The 26,289-nt window shown below is 45.8% G+C and overlaps 1 protein-coding gene across 7 annotated transcripts in view; it reads left to right on the top strand.

Annotated features, from left to right (window-relative positions):
• RNF152 (ring finger protein 152) overlaps positions 1-26,289 on the top strand; it is a 79,132-nt gene that overhangs the window by 6,665 nt on the left and 46,178 nt on the right. For 2 of the 7 annotated variants that reach the window (XM_053902782.1, XM_053902780.1), the window contains one exon: positions 2,499-2,607. The exons of 3 other annotated variants lie outside the window; for them this stretch is intronic. The gene's annotated coding sequence lies outside the window, so the exon portion shown is untranslated. 2 more of the 7 variants (XR_008422295.1, XM_053902781.1) reach the window with 2 other exon arrangements.

Raw genomic sequence — 26,289 nt, 5'->3', positions numbered from 1 at the left:
CCCACCTAGACCCCAGACTTCATGCCCATCCCTGACTTTGGCTCTGCCTGACTTGAAAATGCCACATTAGCTGGATGGTTAACACACTATTCCCCCCAAATGCTTTGCATAGCCTGTTTTAAAATTCTGGAATATTCCATAGCCTGCAATGTCCTCTCCCTATACTCTGTCATTGAAGGTGTGACTGGCTCTTAACTCTTCTAAAAAATTTAAGTCTGTCTCCTTAGCCCATCGCAATCCTTCACCTCTTCCAGGTTCTCTGACAAAATTGCCTACATCTCTCATTTCATTCAACATTCATTCATTCATTCATTCCACAAAGGGCACTTATCTTGTATTATCACCTGAGATTGAGGTGTCTTTTTCTTTCTGTTTAATTGCAAGGAACAGAAACCCACTCAAGCTACTTCACATAAAGGGAGATACACTGAAAAGATGTCCCAGGATGGGAATGGGACTTTTCCAGTCTCTGCTCAGCTGGGGGGAAGGGTGAGGGATCTGGCTTCCTCCAGGGGGACCTTCGAGCTGGTGGATGTAGGGACTGGAACCAGCAAGATCTTTCTCTTGCAGGCTCCTTAGAGGTGAACACTGGATGAGGTTTGAACCTATTTTGTATTCCCCACCATGTGCGTACAGCATAAGGGCTCAATAAATACTCAGTCATTGATGAATCTTTGACAGCACAGAAATGATCTCGACCCACTGCGATAAAGGAATTATGGATGTTTTTGGTCATAGACCTACGGGAAGTTAAGAAGAAGAAAACTTCTTTTTAAGAGCTTCCCCTACTTGCATTAATAATGATTAAATATCGAATCAAATTAGAGTTGCCAGGCTGCATTATACGTTTCAGTGGTTGGGAGGTGAACATTCTCACTGATGGTCATCATTCTAAGAAAATGAATTGTTATTGGTAGTCTGTTTTTTGATTTTAGTTTGTCTGCTTCTTCCAAAACAACAACAAAACAAACAAAAATGTCTTCTCCTTTGTGACATATAGCAAGCCGTGTTAGAACTTTACATCCCATAATCTCAAGGCCACCCCACAATCTCAAGAAATAGGCTGTGCTGTTTGGGTTGGACCTTAGCGGGTGACAGTTGCCCACAACTGACTACCATATGTCCCTTTGTAATTAGCTTTTAGCCATAAATGCCTTCGTGATGGACCTCTGGTTTGCCTCGCCTCTTTTGATTTTGGAATACTCATTCACATGATAGAAACTTTTGTTTAACACTTGGAATGCTTGATCATTATGGATAGCGTTATTATGAAAGAGGAAATGTGTTCAGCTGCTTGAGGAAAATGGCCAGGAATACATTGACGTGAAAACAATGTTCTCCGTTTGAGGGATAATGAATGGAGCAGAGATAAATGTCTCAAAAACAAAGTGTTTGGTGTGATATTCTCTTCCAGTTGTGTTGCTCTAGGTTAGGGTTTGTAAACTGCTTCCTTGCAGGTTAAAAGGGGTTGGAGAAAAACGTGGATAGATCTCTGTACCTTGTCTAGAGAATTTGCCCCTTTGTTGCCTGAGACATAAGGATTATGGTTATTTTAAGTGAATAATAGCTAATTCAACCATGCAGGTAGAGAGCCATCCTTATCTGGGGCAAGAACTTGTCCATCCAGTCCTACTTCATCAGGCTAACATGTAAGAAACCGAAGATAGGGATCCATCTATTCACCTCTGGTGATGGGTAAAATGGCATTTGAAACACTGAGAATCAGTGACTTAAATTTTTTTTTTTTAAGGTTTATTCATTTCTCAGAGACAGAGAGACAGAGCATGAGTGGGGGAGGGGCAGAGAGAGAGAGGGAGACACAGAATCTGAAACAGGCTCTAGGCTCTGAGCTGTCAGCACAGAGCCCAATACGGGGCTCGAACTCATGGACCTCGAGATCACGACCTGAGCTGAAGTCAGACACTTAACCGACTGAGCCACCCAGGGCACCTGGGCATGAGGATCGGTGACTAAACTCCATGTTAGATATAAAATTGTGTATATTAATTTTATTCAAATACTCAGTGCCTGCCATTTGCTGGGCACAATTCTGTACAATTCTAAGTAAAATCCTTGCCTTTCCTTAGCTTAATGTACAAACTTGTAATTAATTTGGTTTTCTGCCTTTTATTTTTTGTAATGGTAAAACTAACAGGGGACAGAATAAACCAAATACATCTGATACTCTTCTCTCTCAATTCTTGATCCCTTACCATCCATACCCACCTTACTTGATCCTAATTTAGTTAAGTGATTAAAAACATGGAATTTTTGAAGCAAGATGGATTTGGGTTCAAGTGTTGGCTGTGCTGTAATGACTTTGAGTAAATAAGGTCTGACTGGGCCTTGGTTTCTTCATCTGGAAAATGGAGGGACAGTCAATCTCATTGACTTATTTAAGAGTAAGTCAGATCATTTACATAAGGTGCTTAGCGTGTTGCCCTGTGCATTGTAAACACTACATAATGGCGGCTATTATTAATGTCTGTTTTATTTAGCATCTACCATCCACCAGTCTTGGTGTTCAGTTCTGGAAATCTCAGGATGAATAGTTGCGCTCTGAACTGAAGAAGCTCGTTAACCAGCCAAGAGGATAACCACATCTAAGTAACTACGGCCTTTGGCATTTTTATGAGGATTTGCTTTGTATGTCATATCATTGGAGTCTTGTCATTGGAGAGTCTCTGTAAAGCTTTGCTTAAATGATGTGGGGTTTAAACGGATAGGCCTTCTCAGTGGAAGCTGGAGGAAGCAGGGAGGCTGTGAGACCACCTGCAGGGGACTCAGGCTTTCCGTAAAGAGCACCAGACACCCTTCCTGTGGTCTCGCTCCTCCCAGGCAAAGCAAGGGTCTGGTTTCCTAGGGTCTGGTTTCCTGGGATGTAGGATGCCACAGTGACTCAGCTTGGCCAGGACTAAGAGGATGCCCAGGGTGAGGGACTTTCTGTTTTAAGACCAGAACAGTTCCAGGAAACCTAGGATGAGTTAATCACCCTACTTAGGGGTCCTGTCCTGGTTCTGTGACTGTCTTAGCATCCTGAAGCAGGCTTTGGGGACACTTCACATGGTTACAGATGCAGCCATCCTCAGAAAGGAGGTAGGAGAGAACAGGACAGGATAAGACTGCAGAAGGCCAGCGTAGCTTTGTCAGTCGTTTTATTTATGGATCTTTTTTTGGAATGGGATCTTTATTATTATTATTGCCATCTTTATTAAAGAAGAGATCTCTTTAGCACAGGCAGGAAGGGAAACTGAACTATACAACATAAAGGTAAAGTTAATGGGATCTTTTAAAAATGCTCCACAAACCACGGTATTTGCTGTGCCTGGTAGGGTTGTTGTACAGGGCTTGGGGCACCGTTGACATTCAATAAATACTTGTTGAGGGACTGGTGGAGTTTCATCTTTGAGAGCTGGGTTCCAATTCAGGGCTGGGTTGCTGATCTTTGTAGGATTTCAGTCTGGGCCCTTTGACAGCTGATTTGAAAATGCATACACCTAGATCTGCTCTGGGTTCCTTTGTTGTGCAGATAACTCGTGTTTTTATGTATGAGCTTATGTTCTTCTTGCCTGTTTTTTTTTTTCTTCTTGGTGGAACCATGTGACGCTAGCTGATGAGTTGCCATGTCTTTTTGTTTGCAGCTAAGGATGCTTCTGGAATGCGCACATGTTGTGAACATAACAGTAGTGTGATAGGAGTGCTTGTGTGCACAGTGCCCAGTGCTACCCTCCCAGAGTTGAGGGAGAGATTTCCCGAGGAGTCTGTTCACTCCAGCAGCGGAGGGGAGGGGAGGGGGGATGTGGGGGAAGTTTGGGGGGTGGGGTTGGGGGGCGGGAAGGGAACTGGGCCACTCTACTGAGTGGAGATAGCTGGAGCCTGGGCTCCAATTTGCCGACATTCCCTCTTCCTGAATCTCCATTACTAACACATGGGATTGATGGCAACCGATAAGGCCCTTGGATAAGCCACAGATTGTTCTAGTCTTTAGCTGATGCCTCCAGTGATAACCCTTTGTGTTCTGTTTCTTTTTGGGAAGTGTAACTATTTATCTGGGGATGTTAGGACTTGCAGCAAATTGCCAGAAACAGTAATTAGCTTGGTAGGTCTGCAAAAACCCCATGCACATAGCACCTGAGGGCAATTGCTAGACATTGACGCCTCAGATTCCTGTGTAATCACTTCGTGCACTGAGAAATCGTATTCATTTATGTTCCTGATAAGCTAGATTTCTTCCTGGGGTATTGCTTCACCTGAGAAAAAGGTAAATGGTTTGTCTATGGAAGGGGAAACTCACAGGCAAGCAGAATTCATTTTCTAAATTGCCTTTATTTCTACACACAGATGCTAAATATTAGTTGAGAGAGTTAGTGTTTCTTTGCAGAATCACCCACTTCCTTTTTTTTTTCTTCCAACAGTGGAGTCAGAGCTATCAAAAACAAATCGTTCACACATCTTGAGTTATGTCAAAATAATAATACACAAGGTATTTGAGAATCGCATCTTACCTCAGTCATTCATTCCTACAAGGAGGTCTTTGATATGCCAGGAAAAAAAAATGCCTTCACCAAGGAGTTAAAAAGAATATGTTAGATTTTACCCCCAGATTTATTACATCTTATTTGTGGAACCTGTCCGTGGAGAGCGCCAAACCCTGTCTTTAAGTTGCTCCTTAAAATAACACCCTCAGGAATCAAGGCTAGTCTGGAATGGAAATTGAAAAACGGATGCTGTCCAGACAGTTTAGAATTCCTTGTAAATTAGGAAGGCAGTGGTAATCAATTTGGAAGCGTAAATGTGATTCGGCCTCAGTTCTCTGGTTGCCTTGGCTTTCATTTTGCTCCTTGTCCTTGACTCATGGCAAAGGGCATCGCCATTAGATTCTGTTGCTACTCTTTCTAAAGGTGAATGGGCTTCACATGGATGTCCACTTAGAACAGCCTAGAAGTGGGTTGTTTTCGCTGCAGGAGGAAGCAGTTCTGCACGGGCTGATGTTCCTCTGGTTCTGGAGTTCACTTCCCTCGGTTTAACTTCTCCTTTGAGATTCTGACTTGTAGAGAAACAAATCTCTTCCTTTTATGAGGCTTTTTAGTGCTAGGTGACTGGTGTCGCTCGATATAATCTATAGTACTTAACAGCTAAATACACTTTGTTTTCCCAGAGCTGATCACAGCGAAAATGAGAAAAGGAGAGAGAGGGACAACAGTTTGAGGGAGGAAAGGCGAGTTAAAGCGAATAACGGGGTAAATAATTGTGTAGGAGCGTGGTATTTTCTAAACTCAATTTTAGCTTCAAAGTCAAGAACAACTGTTGTTTACATGGTGCTATTGGCTTCGTAATTAAAAGCATCTTGCCCAAAGCAAATTGACGTTGTTATTAATAATGCATGTTCTACGAAATGACATGGACGTTTATCAGATGCTTCCCTTCCCAGACTGTGTGGGATTCCACAGTGTGTGGATTGACAACTGAAAGAAAGTTGGGGGGCGGGGGATGGAGGAGATACCTATAGAGCAGAGGTGACAGATAATGTTTATCATAGGCTCCAGGCACAGCCCTAACTGCTTTAAGCATGCTCTCTGAGAGGCGGTAGATCCTGGAAAGTTAGGTGTCTTGCCCAAGGTCACCTGGTGAGTTTATGTCAGAGCCGAGTTAGGCATTTGTGTGCTCTGTGCTCTGATCCACAGCCTGGGAGCCGCATTCACAGTCGAGATTTGGGATTGAAAAAAAAAAAATGCGTTAATGCTTTTTTAAAAAATGAGTTTGGTGTAATATAATTTAAAAAGAGATCTGACTGCTGTGCTGTTCTGTCTCTGGGAACCAAGATGGATGATTTGGGTTCACATCTGCCTCAATCAGTTTGATGTTGACTTTGAGGCCGCATGGTTTGGAGAGTCGGTGATGGGATCTGTTGGGAAATTTGCAGTGAGATTTCCGACTGTTATCTGAGCTTTGCCCTGTGCTAACAAGTTTCTATGTAGTTTGGTGGTGTGAATTGTTTCTTGAAGGGCCACTTGACTGAGAGCCAGTGCGTGTAGCTGGGAGCTTAAGACTTTCATGAATATGCTACTAAAAACATTGTTTGAACAAAAAAGCATTTCTTTTTTTTTTTTAAAGGTATTTATTTATTTATTTATTTTTAATTTATTTATTTTTGAGACAGGGAGAGACAGAGCATGAACAGGGGAGGGTCAGAGAGAGGGAGACACAGAATCTGAAACAGGCTCCAGGCTCTGAGCTGTCAGCACAGAGCCTGACGCGGGGCTCAAACTCACGGACCGAGAGATCATGACCTGAGCCGAAGTCAGCCGCTTAACCGATTGAGCCACCCAGGCGCCCCCCAAAAAAGCATTTCTTACAACCCCTTCTCCCCTGGTTACTGTTCTGCCCAACACCAAAAGGGGAATAGATCATCTCCTTTCATATCGCCATTCCTTTGTTCATATAGTTTCCTTGTCCTGGAGTGCCTTGTCTGCCTGTCCCCCCACTGCCCCTTCCCACTAAACACCATGTCTGGATGGAAAGCTGTAAGTATATGCTTGCTTCAAGACTTCCTACTCATTCCGCCGCCTTACGGATTCTCCTCCAGCTATCTCAGGAAGAAGCAAGAATTAGTTTTCCTTCTATTTGTTCTTTGTTTTTATTTTGTTTTATTTTAGAGAGAGAGGGGGGAGAGAACCTTAAGCAGCCTCCCTGCCCAGCACAGAGCCCCACACGGGGCTCGATCCCATGACCCTGGGATCATGGCCTGAGCTGAAAATCAAGAGTCGGACACTCAACCGACTGAGCCACCCAGGCGCCCACCCCCCCGTTTGTTCTTTGTAATCCCACTTACCTCTGTGTGTGATAATTTTGTACGTGGTTACCTCCCTGCTCCACTGAGAATTCTCTGACTGCAGGGACCTTGTCTCATTCAGGAGTTTGGATGAATGGACGAAAGGATGAACAAGTGAGTGAACAAACTTGATATGTGGATATGTTGGGATGGATTAGAGTGTATCTCCGTGAAAAATGGTGGTAGACCTGAGCATTGACATGTCATTTGATTTTGGTGACTGGTTAGAGGCTTAGCAGAATCTCGACAGTATTGATATTTGGGACTGGGTGATTATTTGTTGTGGGGAAACTGACCTGTGCACTGTGGGGTGTTTAGTGGCATCCCTGGGCCCTACCCACTAGATGCCAATTGCCTCGTTGTAACAATCAAAGATGTTTCCAGACATTTGCGATCTTTCTGGTCGTCAGGCCAGCTGCAGGGAGAGTGGGGGAGAACCGTGAGGCCCCAGGGTATGATGGAGCCACGAGATCGAAGAAGCCTGGGTCCTGAATGACTGAGTAGAGTAGAACCTCCCTTAGCAAGCTGCACTGGAATGCAGTGTGAAGAAGCGATGAAACCATTTATTGCATTAGGCCAGTGAGATTTGGGGGTGCTTTATTCAGGCAGGCAGTCCACCCTGCCTAACCTTCCCTGCCATTTGGCTGAAGAGACCTTGTTGGAGCGCCCATGCCCATATTCCAGGTAGTAAGTAAAAACAGACGTTCCAGCCATGGAAAAAGGGACAGATATTTTTGTTTGTTCTTGTATAGCGTCGGTCTTAGTGCTCTTAAGTCTTTTAATTTCTGTATTTTGTCAGAAAATGAGATAATGATAAATGTGACTTTGTTATTTCCACCACTCTGGTAATTCTGACCTGTGAATGTTGAGCTATAAATAACTTTAGGAGAAAGTAATAAAACATCAAATGTCCTAGCAGGTTTCACTTCACTGTATATGTGTGTCTGGAATGCAAGCTCAAGTTGAGATATTTGTGGCAATTTATGTCTAACGCATTGTAACATTTTGGGGGGAAAAAATGACAGATGTTGATACCCTACAGCCACAGCTGTTCCCCACACCATGAATTAATAAGTCTCTGTATGACGCGATGGGCTTTGAAACGGACTCATATACGCTTAGTGCAGCCGAATGCTGTAGATTAGTGCCCAAAAGCTTGCTTATCAGACAGAATTCAGTGCATAGTTCTCGATTTCTTTTGCAGCAATTAATTGTATCTGTGGTTGTGTCTACACAGAGCCACTGACCAAAATGCGTCAGTCAAACGGTTTCGTTTGGCATCCGTCTGGAGGACAACAGCGGGGTTGTTTGTGGGAGACAATGGCTGTTTGTGGGTGAGCCCTGCGGTGGCTGAGGGCTTTGTGTTTGGTTCAGTGGTCGAGGTGCCTGCTCTGTTTGCACGGCATCCCCTCTGTGGTACAAAGAGCCACCCCTGCTGAATTTCACCCTACCTGTCAGTCGGTCAGAGAATTCCTGTCGGGAAGTAGAGTAAATGTGGATTGACGATTTTAAGATAGTAGAGGCCCCCTTTCGAGTTAGAGATCCTCTTAGGCGTCTTAACTACCAAATAGCAGATTCTTGTGTTTTTCCCCCATAGAGAACGCCTTCCAGTAATAAGTCTAACTTACTTGGATGACACTGATTATATGCCAGGCTCTGAGTGTTTTGTATGAGGTGTGTGCATAATTCTCGCTGCAGTCTGAAGGGGAAGGTACTTTTAATATCTCCATTTTAATTTGTCGACAAGAAACTGAGGCTCCGTGACTTGCCCAAGGTCACAAAGTGAGTAAATGCCAGAGCGTGGATTAGAACTCAGCCACAGATGGCTCCAGAGTTTGTGCTGTCGGCCACTGCGGTGTGCTGCCTCAGATTCTTCATTCTGTTCAGGAGACTCCCTTTCTCTGAGCTGTTCCGTATTTTCATGAATCCAGCAAACATCTGTATATGATGCTTACGAAGAGTTAGTGATGTGACTGCTTTATTTTTGCATTGTTTGAGCATAATTTCCCAATTGAGCTGTCAACCGATACTCTTCGGTCTTCTATAACTCTTGGCACAATGCTTCCTTGTAAGAAGGGTACGAACGTAGCACGTTGGCTTGATTATTTTCACACAGAGATGCTCCTTTTGGAGGTCACCTCTGTCGGGGTAAGGACACATGGACACAGGGGACTCACGTGCCAGGTGGTACTGGATGAAGTGATACTGGAACTCGGAGGGGAGAGATTACTCTAGCCAAAGGATTTAACGTAGCTTCGTGCAAGGTGATGCTCTTGAAGTGCAGGTAGTAATCCAGACGTGCGGGTGGTAGAATGACATTCCAGCAGCAGCAAGGTGACAGGGGAGCATGGATGTTGTCTCCCGGACACCAAATAATGCTTTATGACTACAGCGTGGAGGATGTGAGCCGGATTGGTTGGAAAAGGATTGGAATAGCTGGTGGGAAGGTGGGGGGACTTTGGGACTTGTTTGGTTGGAAGTCATTGATGGTTTGGAGGCTGGGGATCATGCGGGTTTGAAGCTGTGCTTTTGGAAGCTTCATCTGGCAGCGGTCAGTGTGGATTGGAAAAGAAAGCTGGGGAGACCAGCTGGGGTCCAGAAAAGACATAGTGAACACCTGCACCCCAGGAAGAGGGCCACAGGAACAGAAAGGATGCATGAATGTGAGAGACATGTCAGAGACAAATTTAGTGGCATTTTGGAGACCGGTTCAATGAGAGGTGGGAGGTGAATGGGTTTTCAAGTCTGGGGTACTGGGTGAATAACAGTAGCAACTGTAAAATTACATGGAAAAGACCAGATTTGGAGGAGATCAAGAGTTCTCTTTGGAAATGGCATTTGGAAGAGAGGTCAGAGCTGTACCTTTGAGAATAATCCACATCCAGATGGCCGTTGTGAGTCTGAGGTCGAACCGTGTTGCCAAGTGGGAGAGAGAGCCTCTGCGAGCTGGCTGTGAAGGATCGTAGGTCGAAAGGGAGGTGGGAACAAAGAAAACACATTTGTTTTCTGGAGCAGAGGATATTTGCATGTATTGAGAACTAAGAGTGACTTCATGTCATAGTGGAGCTTAACTTACATGTATTATTCCCGAATTGATTGTGATTTCTCCTAGACTTAAGATATTTGAGCTATTTGACATGCATGTCAATAGCGCATGAAGAGTGGTCCACATGGGGCCCTGCCTGGAATACTGGGAATTCGGTTGATCGATGCTCGGCTCGTCTGAACCGGCTAACTCACCTGCCCCTGGGCAAGCGCAGGCTGCCTTCCTCTCGTTGCCTCCTTGAGGATGCTTGCCTTCTCTTTTTTCCTCCGTCCTTCTGTTCAAATCCTGACTCTTCCTTTGATACCCTGTTCAAATCCCATTTCTGAATCCCTGATGATCGCTACCGAAAATGACCGTCGCTGCTTCCCTACATCTTGCAGACCTAGCGTAGGTCCCGGGGGCGGCCAGCTGCTGACTGATGATAGATGTGGGTTCTGGGAGGGCTGTGCCTACCTCGCGCATCTCTGCATCTCAGGGACCTGGCTTATTTTTTCCCCACCATGTTGTCACCAGCTGTTGTCATATAAACTGTTAACCTTCTGTCTCTCACTGGGTCTTCATCTCCTTAGAGACTGCAGTGATCTAACGCTTTCTTACATCTCCCCCACTATTTTGGATATGGTATCTTAATGCTACTAGTTGCTTAAGGGCTGGATCATTGGGAAGTTTTCTTTTCTCTTTGGGGTCCTGTATCTTGGTAGTTGAATCTTGTATTGGCAATTGGAAGTATGATATGTCGGTTACCACCCCTGGCTTAGCTTGTATTCTACTCAGAAGATACATTGACTGTCTTGATTGATTCTTCTCTCTCTGGTCGGTTAACGCGCTGTGAAACTAACAGCAAGGGGATCGTACGGGGGTGAATGGCCCTGTAGTGTGGCCTTCGGTTTCATGAAAGAAGTTGAGAGTAGATTTTCAGGAACCAAAATATACTTGGAGCCTAAATGGGTAGGACAGTAGTAGAGGCCTGAAATTAGTTTTTCTATTTCTAAAATTAAATTAATCAGACGAAATTCATTTAGCAAAGTGTGTGGAGTGCTCACAAATATACAGAGTAAAGCTTCGTGTTTAGATAGATGAGGAAAATCTTTTGGGGACAGGAGAGGCTTTCCTTTTCCTTTTTTTTTTTTGTCAGACACCTAACCGACTGAGCCACCCAGGTACCCCTCTTTTGTTTTTTAATGTTTATTTTTGAGAGAGAAACAGAGAGACAGAGCACGAGCGGGGAGGGGCAGAGAGAGAGGGAGACACAGAATCCGATGCAGGCTCCAGGCTCCGAGCTGTCAGCACAGAGCCTGACGCAGGGCTTGAACCATGAGATCATGATCTGAGCCAAAGTCAGCCGCTTAGCCGACTGAGCCACCTAGGGGGCGCCTCCTTTTCCTTTTGTGGAGTTTGTTTACTAGTATGATCTCTGCCCCATCAGTCTCAAAAACTCTAGTATTCAGTGCTGATTAGTTCGAATCTGCTGCCCTGCGCTCTGCTCTAGCTGGCTCCGTGGTCTCAGAAAATGAGTCTGCTTTCTTTGGGTTATGGAGAAGGAAGGAACTTTATAGACTGTGTCAGGTAGACTGATGTGCATAAGTGGTGGTTGAATAATCAGTTTAGTACATTGGCCGAAAAAGAAGCAAATGGCAGTGGCATTTGTAGATGACATACGAAGATGGCAACATTTTGATAAAAGTTTATTTTGGTTTTTTAAATGTTTGTTTATTTTTGAGAGAGAGAGAGAGAGAGAGAGCATGCACCACGAGCGGGGGGAGGGGCAGAGAGAAAGGGAGACAGAAGACCTGAAGTGGGCTCCGAGCGGAGAGCCCAACGTAGGGCTCAAACTCAGCAACTGTGAGATCATGACCCCCGCTGAAGTCTGACGCTTAATGGACTGAGCCACCCAACTGCCCCTATTTTATTGTTTTTAAGTAGGCTCTGTGCCCAACGTGGGGCTCGAACTCTCGCCCTCAAGATCCAAGTCTCACGCTCCACCCACTGAGCCAGCCAGGTGCCCCTGGAGTGAAATTTTAAACAGTGAATATCTTTGAATTGACGTTATAAGTTAAAGAAGTAACTGCTAACTTTGCTTGGCGGTAACTGTGTCCAGAGCATTTTGCAAAGCTCTGTGTGAGTTATCCAAGCTAATTATCACGATAATTTAGGAGCAGGTTCCGTGTTTAGCCTCATTTTTTGGATGAGCAAACTGAGACACGGGGAGGTTTGGTAGCTTGGTCAAGATTACGCTGCCGAGTGGCAAAAGCAGCTTGCAAACCCTGAGTGTGATTGGTGACAGCACTGGTAACTGAGAGCGTCACAATACGGTGGTCTTTCCAGACTTTGCCTTAGTAGTTATGGAAAAGTACCAATAAAAAGAAACAGCGGCTATTACGAAGAAAATATACTAACAATAAGCGTCTTTAGAGTGATGATTTGCTGGCTACGAAGATGAACGTGATATTAAAGATGAAATACGAAAACTTTCAGGGTTTTAATTTCGGTCACTCGTGCTGTAGTCATAATAGAGTTGTAATTAATTATCTTATTGTGGCTATTTTATTTCCACACCAGAAATTCATCTGGAAATTATAGTGCAACAAATAGCTGCTGAAATCATGATGGTAGTAATTATATCCATGACATAATTGTGGAAATATAGAATAATGAGGTTATTTTGAGGGAAGTCCGCGTCAGTAGAATAGTGAATGCTTTTCAAATGCAGAGCAAGCCAGAAAGGAAAGGGGCCTAATTATGGATTTGTAATAATATAATGGAAATAGGTGAGTTTTCAGGAATATTTTGGAGACTAAAAATTACCCTGCTTGGAGTTAATGTGGAACTTTTAACCAGATATTATCAAGGTCATTAGTAATATTTTTGGCTCTGGCAGGTTTTTTTTTCTTTTTTTCAATAAGCATTGTTAATCTCTAGACTATTGTTTTATGAAGCCTCCCGTTTCTAACATTAGAAGTAACTTATATCCCCAGGTTTGCTGTCTTCCCTGCTGCAGGATCCCTTTACGGAGTTTCCCCGTAGGAGGTTTTATCTTCCGCTGAGAACACCTCCAGATGTCAGGAACTTACAGCGTCCCAAGTAAATTGTTCCACTTTATAGTCAGGAAAAGCTGAGCCCAAGTGAGGTAAGTTGGTAGCCCAAGGTCTGCCCTTCAGAGCTGGGCCTTGAGTTAGCTCTGACGGAATGTGCCACACTGTTCAACCCTGGTCACGCTCCAGGAATCATTCTGTGTCTACCCCAGCTGCCCAGCCTTTTCTTCTGATAGTACACTATCAGCAAACCATACGACCCTTTCAGTGGGATCTTACCCCATGGGCCTGCAGGGTGTCTTTGGTTTTACCATTAGAGATTCACTCCTTGTGGTGTGGTGAAAAGAGCAGGGGGATTGTGGTCTCTTGGTAGACTGAGGGCTGTATCCCTGCTCTGCTAGTTCATCAGCCTTGTGATCCTGAGGAAGTCCTTCCGTGTCCTCATTTAAGATGAGACCGGTTAGTACTTACTTCAGAAGGTCATGGTAAAGGTCATGGTTAACGATGATAAGTGATGTGCATGGAGCCCTTGCAAGGTGCCAGGTGCTGTTTTAAGTATTATGTATATGTTCACTTACTTACTTCTCAGAACAGCAGTCTGAGGTAGGAATCAGAGGCAGGCCCAGAGAAAGTAAATGGTATGTCTGAGGGCTGAAGCTGGTATGAAGAACAGTTCGTTATAAATTAGTTCCTTTTTCTTTTCCTTTTGGGTTTTGTGTCCATGGATCCTTTGCTAAAATGTGAGTGCCCTCGTGAAGGATGACACAGTCACCTAATCACTTGGATCAAGCGTTTGCCAGCCCCATGGGGACGCAGGTGCAGAGAGGGAGTGGGCAGGTATGATGGGGGTGGGGTAGTGGGAGGAGAGAGAGCACCAACACCAGGGCTGGATGGGCGGACATGGGGAGACCTTGAGACACTCCGTTGTACCTGGACCGATTGGCCTTGGATGAAGCTGGCCCCTTGCTTTGGCTTCACTTTTCTTTTTCTTGGATCTGAAGAGGTCAGGTCTCCAAACACGCCGGCAGGAAAATAGGACTTTGGTCCTCTTTCTTGCTTGGTTAACCTTACAAGAACTCCTCTCCTTTCCACATCCTTAAAAAAAAGGGAGGGGGGGGGAGAGAAAGAAGAGTGACGTCCTGGAGTAAAACCTAAAGGGAGTGGGGATGGGTCGTCATTGGCTGAGACACAGGCCCTGGCCTGGACTCGGGAGCAGTGCAGATGGTGGGGCCGTGAAGTCTCTCCTGAAACGGGGGAGCAAGCCAGCGGTGCAGAGCCTACGGGCGAGGGGACAGACCCGGAAACATGGAAGGAACACTCCGCACTTTCTCTGTTGGGTAGAAGAAAATCAGAGCAGGTGAGGCCACTTAGTTGAAAAGAGCTGTGTGGGAGACAAGGAGACAGAACACATGAAGTGTTTTTTTAAAATCTGTCCTTGAGTGTATTTGCGACAATAAATCCCATCCTCAGACTCTGATCAGTAAAGGCTGTTTCTCTTTGGAGTGTGTAGGCCAGTGTCAGGGCCCAAATGACATTTGGCCACCGAAGGGTTCCTGTGTGCTCTCAACTCCACCCCCCACTCTAGCCTCTTTATAATCCTGAAAGCAGGAGATTAGTGTCAAATGTGGGTCCAGTAAAACAGTATTTCCTTACTTCCAAATTATTTCTTTCCAAGAGAGAGCAAGGTTTAGGAGCAGTGGAGAGAGACCATATGACAAGATATGTGGTGAGGCCCAACTTGGGTTGATAGACTTGCCCATCTTTTTTTCCCCATGGATTAAATTCAGCTCAGTGTACAAGCCTCTATCAGAAAATACAGATGCTTGGGGCACCTGGGTGACTCAGTCAGGTAAGCGTCCGACTTCGGCTCAGGTCATGATCCCACTGTTCATGGGTTCAAGCCCCATGTCAGGCTCTGTGCTAACAGCTCGGAGCCTGGAGCCTGCTTTGGATTCTAGGTCTTACTCTCTCTCTGCCCTCCCTCCTCCCCCGGCCCCCCCATTCATGCTCTGTCTCTCTCTGTCTCTCAAAGGTGAATAAATGTTAAAAAAAATAATAATAAAAAAAGAAAATGTAGATGCTTATAGTGAGTCCTGATTACACCGTCACTGTTGTGATGGTGGCCTGTTCAAGACACATGCTTATAAGCTTTCTTATTTCGTCTTTATATCATTGTTGTGTGTATAGTTAGCAGTTGAAATTTGAGGCTAGAAATTTCCCATGTCTGTGGATTTTACACATTAGGATTTCGTGGTGATTGAAATAGTGAAGACAGGGGTTTCCTTTAGCGCATCATCCTTACAAAGAAATGGCGGGCTTAAGATGTTCACGGAACAAACAAGCTTACCTGCGAGGTGTTAGAAGATTCTAAAAATGCTTTCTAAGAATTTCAAATCTTATGAAAGACCTATATTTAAATTTTCAAAAAAGTGTCTATGTTTGAGAGAGAGAGAAACCAAGCACAAGCGAGGGAAGGGCGGAGATAGAGGGAGACACAGAATCTGAAGCAGGCTCCCCGCTGTCAGTGCAGAGCCCGACGCGGGGCTGGAACTCCTGGACCGCGAGATCATGAGCAGAGCTGAAGTTGGACAGTTAATTGACTCAGCCACCCCGGTGCCCCAAGACCTGTATTTTCATAAACAATGAATACTTTTAGTTCTTCTGTTTACTCACTAACATGGGAACTCTAAGAACCTCAAGTATAGGCAACGCTTTACCTGCTTTAAGTCATGTGTGAAGCCTCCTGTATGCCATTGACCTTCTCAGGCAGCTGCTTTTGTAATGCCTGCTCCTGACTCCCCTCTACACTTTCCTGCTCTGCCTCTTTCCTCCGTGTAAGCACAGGGCATGCTACCGATTTGCACTTTTTGTCCATTTAGTGGACAACTTTGACGTTACTTCTAAAACCTGCACTTATCCTTGCGATCCGAAATGGCTTCTGTGGAGGCTCCGGGCAGCAAGTGCCCCGCAGGGTCAGCTAACAGTGATCAGGCTGCAACCTCCCGCCATCCTGCATTCTCTGAGCTGACCCTGGGCAGGTGTGGCTGCCCTGGAGACCTTGAATAAGCTGGGAGGAAAAGGGAAACGTTGGAAACTATTTAAGAAAGATATCCTCTGATTTCACTCACATGCGGAATTTGAGAAACACAACAGATGAACATAGGGGAAGGGGAAGGAAAAATAAGATAAAAACGGAGAGGGAGGCAAAATAAGAGACTCTGAAATCCAGAGAACAAACTGAGGGTTGCTGGAGGGGAGGCGGGTGGGGGGATGGGCCAAGCTAAATGGGTGATGGGCATTAAGGAGGGCACTTGTTGGAATGAGCACTGGGTGTCATATGTGAGAGCTGAATCACTGGGCTCTACTCCTGAAACCATTATTATGCTGTATGTTAACTAACTTGGATTTAAGTTAAAAAAAAAAAAATGCTTGTCCCTGGGAGAAACACCTCTGAACATAGTGTTATAAGCCTATAGTGACCCTTGAAGCTGACCTCCCTGGTCAGCAGGTTCTGAAGGGCGGTGCTGGATACAAGGAAAATGGGGGGAGGTTGGAAAAACCCAGCTCCGTCCATTACTGTGAGTCTCCTTGGAAGGTTTCGTGAAGGAGGCTGGGGCATCCAAATCACATCCCCGTGCCCCACCCCGTGGGGCTCATTAAGTTCTAAGAAGGTGAGCAAAACTGATTTAATATAGAGCCTGTTTCAGCTAGCAGAGTAGTTTTAGGTTAATTCTGCTTAGTGGCGGAGTTGTGTTTTTATGTGCGTTTTAAGTATTTTCCCAGTACCGTGGGGTTCTTCAGAGAATTTGCGTGCATTGTGCATTCGTACCCGTTTTATGGGATTTAGGAGCATTATTTTATATTTTAAATTATTACCGTGAGTTATGGTTGTTACGTTTGCTTCTCACGCTGCGTTGCTGCTGGTATCGGGGTTTATTTGGTGCCGATTTCCTAGTCAGGAATGGATGCCCGCCTGGTAAGCCTGGTACCGTGGGCAGACCAGCCTGGTTTACATCCCTTCACCCTGCGGCAGGGGCCACAGAAGAGCTTCGGGGAGTGGGTGCCCTCCCTCCTTAAAAATTAAAACGGAACTTCTTCACCTGTCTCTTTGCTCCCCCTCCCGCTGCTAGGAAACAACCATAAAAAGCAGTCTGAGTTGTGGATCCGGTTGTCAAGTCCTTGCTTTGGTGATGCCTGGGTGACTCTTGAGTTCCCATTCTGAAGATTCTCTCTTGCTGATTTTAAATCCCAAGCAGGCTTGTTGCATGAAGCCTCAAGCCGGTGAGCAGACAGATAGGTGAGCTCTCCTTCATGTGGTTGCAGTGTTTGAATGCTTAATTGCTAAAGTATTCCCTGACGGAGCGTTTCAAAAGTTCACATAAGTCTGCCATCCCCTCGTCTTCACTTTTAAGCGACTGAACGGAGGAGTCATTTGGGGACAAGCTCCTGAGCCCCTGTTGTTTGTTTCTGGGTTTTGCTTTTTTTTTTTTTTTTTAAATGTCCCTGATGATTTGCCGTAACACATTCATGAGTTCCAGAGGTTACAGACCATCTCCCCGTGGCCTTGCTGAGCTGTGGGAACACAGGAGCCGGTCGTGGGAAAGCCGGAGCTGGGGCTGGAGAAGGTCACATGCTCGAAGGGCGTCCCTGGTGTCAGTAGGAAGTCGTGAATGGTCAACTGAAGGAAAGAACATGGCACTCCAGGTGCATAAAGGTGGGGAGAAGAGACCCCCCACCCCCACCCCACCACCCCAGCGGGGACGTGGAGGCTGTCATAGGAGGAGAGGTAGAGGGAGAGCATATAGATGGAGGGAGGTGGATGGAGAAAAGTTTGTCAGATGAGGCTAGAAATGTAACTAAATCACCAAAGGACCCATGGAGCCTGGTGGCTATGTGGGCCCTCCCCCTTGGTCGTCAGCAGTGAGTGGGGATTCAAAGCAGTGGCCTGATCAGACGGTTCAAAGCGTGGGAAATCAGGCAGAAAGTGTGGGTGTGAATCCCAGCTCTGCCAGTTACTTGCGCTGTGACTTGGGCAGGTGTTTTGAACATCCTTGTCACCATCTCTTGCTCTGCAACACGGGGACGATGAGGACACCTTCCCCAAGTCCTCTCAAGGATAGAGGAGTCACCATATGTAAATCCCGGGCATGGAGTGGCACCCCTGAGGGCTGGTGGGGATCTGACTTGCCACTTAGGGGCAGCACACAGGACGGTTGGAGTGCGGCAGAGCCGGGGGCTGGGGGGGACCTGGTTTGCAGGGATTTTTGTGGCCATCTGGAATCAAATCCCAGATATGTGCCCTGTGGGAGCCCTGAGTTCCTTTGGAGGCGGTGTGTGTGGTCAGGAATATCTTTGCCTGCTTCTCCTCTCTAGGCTGGGTTGTGAACCCAGGCAGTGGTTACGGGAACAGACCTGAGAGAAATTTCAGGAGGCAGAGTAACCTGGGCTTGATGAAACTTCAGAAGCATTATATTATCTTGTCTTTTGGACAGCATGGTTACTCCAGTGCCCGATTGTTCTAACGGGGAGATATGTAATTGGATCTTAGCTGGCTAGGCTTCCTTGCAAACTAAAAGAAAATTGCCATTTTTAGAGTTGCATGCGGGTTTCTTTGGGGAGATGTGGACAGATATCATGGGGATATTTGCCTTTAATTTAAAATGAGTTTCCTTGGAAATCCATCGGATTATATGTCTAAACTCTAATGTCGAGAAAACTCTCTTCCGAGGCACAAAAGTATTAGTCCATTATGAACCTCTCTGAGGCAATAGAGACTCTAAGTACTAAATTCCACAACGGAATGGAGGCTGCTAGCAGGCGATTATTGAGGACTTGGGTTTAGGCAGTTTGCAAAACAATTCAGCAAAGTATATAAAGGCAATGGGGGGAAATAGTATTGCTTTTTTTGTGCTGCCAACCAGGTTTGTCACATGGATTAGTAATTTAGATAGGAACAGCCATGAATCACTGCTTAGAGTTTTGCATTTAATTTTATCCTGGAAGCGATTTCCTTTCAAATTCTCGAGCTGTAGTTATCATTAATGAATTAAACATTATGAAACCCAGAGAGCCACTAATTCATTTTGAAATAAGTAGACATTTAAATCTGAAAAAGAAACCTTAAATTTTGTTCAGTGGTGTTTAATATTTTCAAGCCGACAGCATGTGGAATGGTATCTCACGGACGTGTTTTCCCAGAGAGGCTGGTACTGGGGGTACGTGTGCCTGACATCTTGGTGCAGGTCTGGGGCATGAAAGAAGAAATCAGGTTTTCCCCATGGCCAGTGACTGGGTGTTTTCCAGAGGGGAGAGATTTAAATATTTGGAAAAGGAAGCTGATTAGAGTCAGAGCTCCCCACCCAACCAAGGTCCTTATCTCCAGTGCTTTCCTGCTTAACCCTTTCAATCCTGTCCTTTCGTGGGACACCTGCCGTCTCTCTGCGTCACTGCCTTCTTCTGCCTTACCAAGTGCTGCTTTGGGATAGGGCTCACGCAGTCATCGAGGTCATTGGACACAGTCTGTGGGAGCTCCGGCCTCTCAAACACTCAAGACCAGCTTCGGGAAGGCACGTCCTCGTGCAGGTGACGGCTGGGCAGGGGCTGGGTGGTTACATGGCAGCGCTTGAAGATTTTAGAGCACACGGTGAGATAGCACACAAAAGCCAGACTCCTTACATTTCAAGCCTGGAAAACATGGTCAGTTTCTTCCCTTCAAAGACTTTAATGTAAAGAGCTGGCCAGAGAATTGGCAGATTGTGTCTACGGTAACATTATGCGAACGTTGTTATGTTCAAAAGAGGGTAAAGGGGCTACGTGTCAAGGCCAGCAAATTTGATTTGGACATGGAAGGTGTCTAAACTTTTGTTTAACTTGTCTTCCCCCCACCTCCCCAAACAAGATTCACCCCCATCTTACCTCTTTTGAAAGCCTTTTGCTTTGTCAGCTGAAGTTATTTTTGGAATGGTCATCTGTGGCAGCCTATGGTCTGGTCTGAGCCTCAGTTTCCTTGTCTGTAAAAGGGGGTGATAATACCTGCCCTCCTCTCTATTACGCAAATGGGCATAATGGTTAAATGAGATCATAGATATGAAAACACTTGTCTAGTACCTTCTTAAGGATGTGAGGCAGAGAGGTGCCACAAGGCTCAGGCTGGAGGAGGCAGGACTTCCTCCTCCATTCCCTCCCCTACTTAGGGCCTTCCCCTACTTCGTCTCCCTTCTTAGGGGAAGCAAGGTTCCTCTGAGGGACTCAGGACCTTGTCTTTCTTCCTCCAGTTCAATCAGGTGGGTGGCCCTGGTGCGAAGGATGCCCCTGAGCACAAACCTGTATTTCCTCTTTCCTATTTGGTGCTGCTTCCAAATCGAGGGGTTTTTGTGATTCCTTGGTTGTTCATTTCCACCTCATATTAATTTCCTAGGACTGCTGTGACAAAGTACAAGGAACTGAGTGGCTTAAAACAACAGTAATTTTTTGTCTGACAGCTCTGGAGGCTGGGAGTCTGAATTCAAGGTGAGAGCCGGGCGACGCTCCCCTGAAATCTATAGGGGAGGACGACGCCTTGCCTTTTCCAGCTCCTGATGTTGCTGGCAACCCTTGGCTCGTAGATGCATCTCATCTCATGCCCGTGTCATCACAGGACCCTCTTTCCTCAGGTGTCTCTTCTCCTCTTGCCGAGCACACCAGTGGTGTTGGATTCAAGGCCCTCTCATCAACATGACCTCATCTTACCGAATGACATGTGCAGCAGCCCTAATTCCCAGCAAGGCCACATTCTGAGGTACGAGGGGCTAGGGCTCGAACATACCTTCTTTTGAGACTCCCTTCAACACCCCCTACATGCGCACACACACACGCGCACACACACACACACACACACGTGGATTGCTACTCATGCACACCACAGCTTCAAGTCCCTTTCCAGAGGGTAGCACGTGCCACCCTGGACAGGAAGGCAGCTCCCCCAGCTCTTTCCAGAACCGGTAGCTGTGACATTATGTCTCTAGTGACTGTGTTGCAGGGCCTCTGAGAACATGGTCGGTGAGGCCTCTGCTGCACATCGGAAGAAACTCAAGAGTTTGAATTAGTACCAAACAGCCCTCTCATGCTCTGTTGCCGATTTCACTTAAGTCAACTAAGCCTGAAACCAAGAAGCTTCGATGGTACCGGTGGGAAGTACCAAAGTCCTTCCAATTTTATTGGAGACAGTTGGTTTTATCAGAAGTACTGAGTTGGGAATTTGAGCAAATGTGTGCTCTGTCCCCTTCTGTGCAGTGGAACAAGTATGCGGTGGCCTCAGAGTCCAGCAGGCAGGTGACGGGCTCGCCAGGGAGCCCCAGCCCATGTCCATAATAGGGGGCTGGCCCACATGAGCCAGAAAGGACATCCTCTGCCCTCCTGCACTGGGTAATCGACATAACTCGGTGTGTAAGAAACCTGGTTTCCCCAGAGAGAGTTCATACTGTAAGACGAAGCCGGGAGACTCTGGGTTAGTTTTCATTTTGCCCCCATCTCGCCAACTGAACTTAGTCACGGTTCTTATTAGAATGGGATCCTAGGTTTCTCATCTCTGTGTGAAAATAGTGAAATTTGCTGCATCATGATGTCTGCAGGGCAATTAATAGGTTGCTGTATGCGAGCTGCTGGCAGACCTCAAGTAAATAGTGAGGGGCTGGTGATGAGGACAGCCTTTCACTCGCTCTGCGTCCACCAGTAAATAGGCTAAAACGGAGGCATTTAAAGAAGAACGTGGTCTGAAATGCAGAGGGCTGGTCGAAGAGCTGCCGGTCTTGTCCTTGGGGCCCAGCCAGGCCCGAAGGAGTGCAGTGGACTTGCCCCGTGGGAGCCCTGGGAGGAAGTCCCCCTGTCAGATACGATGGAGAGGCCGCGGGAAGGTCAGGGACTCGGCGGCGGCCCTTCGGGATAATGGTTTGCAATAGGAAGTTGAAGGAGGCAGAATCGGGGAGTATTGCCAGAGGTGGCGGTATCTCAGGGACAGAGTCCCAGTCTTAGAGTACAGGCTTGAAGGAAGGGTGGTGGATCCAGGTGCTTGGGGGAGGGAGGGGCAGCCAGGGGTCCGGTGAGCTTCAGACCTGGAAGCCTAAGGAATCAAGAACGCGAGTGGAGGTAGAGGAGCCCGGGCAGGATGTCATAGCCAAGTCGGCATTCCGGGGGGACTCGGGTGGGGTCCCAGAGGATGGCACCAGAGTTACCTAGGCATCTCCACTAAGGTTGGGGTTGATCCTAGAAACTGGAGTAGGTGGGAGGGATTCATTCGTGACACAAGAGGCCTGGGGCAGCCTGACTCCAAGTTGAGACAGACCACATGTGGGACAGAGCCATCACCCTACCCTGCTTCACTCGTTTCAATAGACTTTGTAGACTTAGAGATCCTAAAAATAAAGCTCAACTCACACCCACCACCTGAGCATAGACTAGGGCTGTTTTTCCTGCTGCTGTTGTTTTAGTTATCTGATGACTTAAAGTAACAGGGCAAATGCATTATTTTGGGAAATGCTATTAAAAAAATTTTTTTTTAAGTTTTTTTCCTTTTTTTTTATAAAATTTTTTTAAATGTTTATTTTTGAGAGAGAGAGAGAGAGAGCAGGGGAAGGGCAGAGAGAGAAAGAGACACAGAATCCGAAGCAGGCTCCAGGCTCTGAGCTGTCAGCACAGAGCCCGATGTGGGGCTCCAACCCATGAACTGTGAGATCATGACCTTAGCTGAAGTCACACGCTTAACCGACTGAGCCACCCAGGTGCCCCAAGTTTTTTTTTTTTTCTTTTGTGTGTGTGTGTGTGTGTGTGTGTGTGTGTGTGTGTGTGTATGTGTGAGAGAGAGAGAGAGAGAGAGAGAGAGAGTGAGCAGGAGAGGGGCAGAGAGAAGGAGAGAGAGAATTCCAAGCAGGCTACGCATTGAGAGTACAGAGCCTGATGCGGGGTTTGAACTCACAAACTGTGAGATCATGACCTGAGCCGAAATCAAGAGTTGGACGCTTAACCAACTGAACCACTCAGGCGCCCTGGAAAACACTGTTGAACCTAGATGTTTATACACTTCGTGACAAATTTACCTTAAGTGACTATTGATTAACAGGGCTGGGACTGCGAGGTGTTTTGTGATAGAGTGCTGTCCAAAAATAGAATGAAGAAAGGCAAACAGCCCTGTCTTTGGCTGGCCAGGGCCTGGAAGACGTGGAAGTAATGTGGAATTATGTGCTGCTTTTCTGCTTTGTACAAGCAGAACATGGCCATGAACCATGAGGCCTGGGCATTTTAAAGAAATCCATGTACCCACGGTGGAATATTACTCAGTCATAAAAAAAAGAATGAAATCTTGCCATTGGGGACAACGTGGACGGATCTAGAAGGTATTTGAGGCTAGGTGAAACAAGTCAGACAAAGGCAAATGGCATATGTCACATATATGTGGAATCTAAAAAACAAAACAAACAAGCAAAAACAGAAATAGACCCCTGAAAACAGAGAACAAACTGTGGTTGCCAGAGGGGGAGGGGGGCGGGAGAGGGGACAAAACAGGTGAAGGGAATTAAAAGGTACAAACTTCCAGTTATAAAACAAGTCACGGGGATGAAAAGTCCAGCGTGGGGAATAATAACGTTGCATGGTGAGGGCACCTATCGTGATGGGCAATGAGTGATGTGTAGGGTCGTCGAGTCACTATGTTATAGACCTGAAACCAGTATAACATTGTATGTCAATTACACTCTACTCATAAAAATGTAAAAAAGGTAATGGTAGGTTATGAGGAGAATTGCAGTAATAGCAATAGACAATGAGGAGCATTCTCTTGCCTGTCTCTGCTTGTAGGCAAAACCCTGTTGATGCAGGTGTTGAAAATTTACTTCATTTTTCCAGGACTCAACCCAGAGTCTTCTGAGGCCCTAAAGGTTCAAAAGCAAGGCCCAGATGGAATGTACGACAGCTTTTGATGCAAAAATTATTTTAGTGTCACCATGAAAACAAAATCACGTGGACAGTGCTTCGTGTCCTGAGGGAGGCATCGAAATAAGGAGGTGGGTGGTCGGGAGTTGGGTGCCTCGCCTTTGGATGAATCATTTAATTTCCTTAGAGTCTCAGTTTTCCCATCTGCAAAATAGGGGAAATTGTACACTTTCTCCCTTTTACGATATTGGGTCATGGACACAACACTGGAAACTGATATGTTATACAACTGGTAAGTAGGGGTTATCAGCACAAAGGTAAAAAGTCAGCTTCTCCCCTTTTTATGCCCATTCCCCTGCATCTTATTTAAATTATATTCACTCCAGAGTTTTGATTGAAAATGCTTGTTTTCCCGTGTTTTACTACTTAATTAATCTAAAATGTTGCCCTGAGTAATGGCACTATATCTAGACGAGGGCTGTTCAAAGAGGAGAAATTGTGCAGAAGGATGTTTGTAAATAATGCTTAGGTGACACGATTGTGATAATTATGGCTTTTTGAAGATGAGTTTTATAGCAAGTCTTCAATTTTCCTGTCACTTGTTTTCTGGGCTCTCCCACTTAAGCAGGCACATTTGTTTCATGGAACTAGCTCTTCGGGGACCTGAATCCTGGGAGAACTCAGCAGCTCTGTGAATCCACTTTTCATTTTCTGTGGCTAATTTTGCAGACTTTCAAGAGGATGCAGGTTGCTTTACTGTCCCCTTTCCCCAGCCCAGGTAAGGACAGAAGGAAGAAGGTGTAGCAAATTCCTAACCACTCAGTCTCCAGCTCATAATGAATAGCCATCCCTGCCTCAGAGTGACCTTGAACGCTATCCCGGGCCCCCGGTGGCCAGAAGGGGCCCTAGTGATGATGCTCCGATGATGCTTTGGGTGGAATCCCCAGCTCAAGGTTGACCCCTCTCCCCATTCTCGCACATCCCTTCTCTGTCTCTTGGGAGGTTCTGAGCCCTGGAGGCGTCCTGAAAATGAGGACCCTCCTGCAGGGTTGTTGTATGAGCACCCTCAGGAGTCTTTGAAATAAACTCTCGGGACCCCCAGGCTTTGTAGCTTTCTCAGGAGAGGGACCCAATTTTCTATTTCACCATGTTGTTCTCCAGCTTTTTGTTGTTCAGGGTCTTGACCATCAGTGTCATGTCTTTAGTTTATTTACCAACTCAGTTGGAATCTAATTCCAGATAGAAGTCAGCCAGTAAACTTTGTTAATGGCTCTTTTTGGAAGCTTCTAGAGTCACCATTGGAGGAGCCCTTGGAGGTCATCTTGTCCAGCCCTCTCACCTTAACCAGTGAGAACCCTGAGGCCCAGAGGAGTTGAGTGGCTGGTCCAGGTGAATTAATGGCGGAACCAGAACGCAAATCCAGGGCTCTTTAACCACCTGGATGTAGGGAAACATGGATGTAGGGAAACATGGAGTAAAGAATACTTAGCAGGTGTGTTCTCTTTTAGTTTAGCCAGCTTATACCTGAGTCACATGGATTAGAACATCCTCATTTTATTACAAGTTTATGGTTGACTCCTGGTAAACCAGAACTCCCATGTAAAGCTACCTTGTTGAAAAGCTTTAAAAATGCATTGGTGTACTTTTCTGAATTAGTGGCCCAAAGTGACTCCTAGTTGTCAGGGAATCTTGCTGCCCCTAGGAATCATTCCAAAATATTGGTTATAATTGTATAAAATGATAGCTTCAGAGCCTGGATTTGGCATGAATAAAAGCCACGAAATCTATTTCAGTATTCCTCCTGTCTCCCACCACATTAGCTTATTTAAAATATACTATTCTGGTTGTTTGAATTATTCCACATGATCTTTAAAGCCCTGTTTGTTGTTATGTTATAGTTTTGGGTATGGAGTCGATGAGTTATCTTAGTTCAGGTAAATCATGTGACTTGCTCGCATTATACCAGTTGCCTTCTGATGCAGTAGTGATTTTTTTTTTTTCCTGACCTACCATTTTCACATCAGATTGAACACAGACTCAGGCAAGGTATAAGCTTGGCAGTGAGATTTGCTTGGCTTGTTTACTTTCTGCCATTGTTAAAGTGGCTATGATTCAGCACCAGGTTCTTCTCTCCCTGATGTGCTTGGGAGGAGGGGTATGTGTAACCCCAAGGCATCAGTGAAAGTGTGACCATCATATGAGAACGTCCTTTGTGTAGAAAAGCCTTACCCACTGCTTCCTGATGACTCTAGCTAAAATAATACCACCTTCCAGAAAAACCACTGGGATTCTAAATACATACCACGTCCTCAGTTAAGAAGACAGAAAGTAATTCTGAATAGCATGCAGGATATAGGGGCATCATGCTGGTTTCAAGCGTGCAGGCTATGGACATCACTTATAAATTTTTCTCGAGATGGGTGTTATATATGTATATGTCTTAGCAAGTTCAGATTGTTTTGGTTTCTTCAAACTGA

Source organism: Panthera pardus, unplaced genomic scaffold (assembly GCF_024362965.1).
Source record: "Panthera pardus isolate Hobbes unplaced genomic scaffold, ASM2436296v1 HiC_scaffold_15, whole genome shotgun sequence".
Lineage (NCBI taxonomy): Eukaryota > Metazoa > Chordata > Mammalia > Carnivora > Felidae > Panthera > Panthera pardus.
The sequence above is the reverse complement of the archived record's forward strand: the minus strand, read 5'-3'. Positions and strand labels throughout refer to the sequence as shown.